This window comes from Galeopterus variegatus, unplaced genomic scaffold, assembly GCF_000696425.1.
Source record: "Galeopterus variegatus unplaced genomic scaffold, G_variegatus-3.0.2 Scaffold3131, whole genome shotgun sequence".
Classification (NCBI taxonomy): Eukaryota; Metazoa; Chordata; class Mammalia; order Dermoptera; family Cynocephalidae; genus Galeopterus; species Galeopterus variegatus.
Window position 1 is genome coordinate 248,720 of NW_007729242.1, and position 1,608 is coordinate 250,327.

The following is a 1,608-nucleotide window of genomic DNA, read 5'->3' on the forward strand; positions in this document are numbered from 1 at the left end:
CACACCCCACACTCAATAAAAATATACCCCCCGCACGTACGTTTTCATCATTTTCACCATAGGTCTCTTCAGCATTGTGCTCCAGTTCCCTTTTTTTCTCTTCAGTCAAATCTTCCTGAACCTAAAACAATCCATAGATACTGTCTGATGGTTTCGTCATTCAAAGAATTGCAACAACATATTTTGATTTCCAAAAAGTTCATGAAAAATGACAGAAACAAAATTAAACTAAAAATAAATATGAAAAAAGATAAAAGTCAAAGGTTTGACTTGACTACTAGGTATAAAGGAATGTAAAGTATATCTATTTCAAAAATCACTGTGATTGACTCTGAATCTAGGACCTTTGTGTTTGAATTTCCGATTTCTTTGAATAAAGGTTAACATTCCAAGTATATAACACCAGGAACTGACCATCTATTCTATAATTAAAATCAATTTATCTGGCTAAAATATCTAGAAAATAAATACAATAATTTCAAGTTCTTCATAAAATAATCTATTAAACTGCCCCAAATCCCTACCTGTCTTTCATATTCTAACATGACATTTGTTATAAGTAGTTTTCCTTTATGTACACTATTATTACTGTTCGATTAATTCCAATTATTTATCACAAAATGCAAATCAAAGAAAGCATCTGAATATTTTTGCTAAACAATCTCTATTTAACAATCACATCTCACAGAAATGGAGGGTAAACATTTTCTAACTCGTTAACTATTTTGTAAAACATATGTATGCCTAAAGGTTTAAGTCATCTGAATACATTTCAAGAAACTGCTACACATCAGTTAAGCATCATGTAGTGTCCTGATACCAGCAGAAAGCCTGATCTCTTCTAGGATCATGGTATAAGAGTAAGACCTGTTGAATGACACAAAAATTACATAATTTGGGGGTGTGGGTTGGAAGTGGCTGCCAAAAATCTGAGTAATGGGCAAGGGAAGGAAAGTTTACAGGTGTTATAATGAAGGAGAAACAAATTAAGTGCTGCCTCAAGGTGTCCAGTTCAGGTGAGACAAGAATGAACTGCAGCCTCCTAGGTGAGCTTCAGACGGAACTGGCCTGTCAGGACCCTACAAAGGTGACTTTGTGAACTCTGCTATAAAGCCCAATGTCGGCTGGACTCACAGCCTCCAAACTACATCGGTACCAAATAAATATATTTTGCAGACAGAGTCATAGAGGATCTTTTATATTCAGATTTCCTAGTGGAGTGTTCCTAGTGGAGTGAGCTAAAGACACCCTTGTCTCACCTTATGGCTCTATGAGTCGCCCGTGACATCTCTTCTGCTCTTAGTCACAGAACCCTACAGTCACATGCCACCGGACATTGGAAGAAAAACAATGAAGCACTTATTTCAGACTATACAAAGGTCTGACTAATTCAAACGTCATCAAATAGCTGGAGTGTCTCTGTCAATTTCAATTAACAAAGACATGTCTTCTATAATCTTAACAATAAAAAATATCATTTGTGAACACTAAACATGGGTTAGTTGATAATGGGAGAGAACTTCCCTGAGACCATGCAGTAAGGTGGGGAGAATATATAAATCAAGGGTTGGCAAACTTTTTCTGTAAAAGGCCAGATAGTAAATATTT

General features: G+C 35.7%; 1 long non-coding RNA gene across 1 annotated transcript in view; it reads right to left on the reverse strand.

Moving 5' to 3' along the window:
- The window catches only part of LOC103599864, a 3,196-nt gene extending 2,254 nt beyond the window's left edge, over positions 1-942 (reverse strand). Inside the window, exon 1 of the long non-coding RNA XR_551335.1 lies at positions 41-942. This is a non-coding gene — a long non-coding RNA (uncharacterized LOC103599864). The remainder of the gene's footprint in view (positions 1-40) is intronic.
- Between the last annotated feature and the right edge of the window lie 666 nt (positions 943-1,608).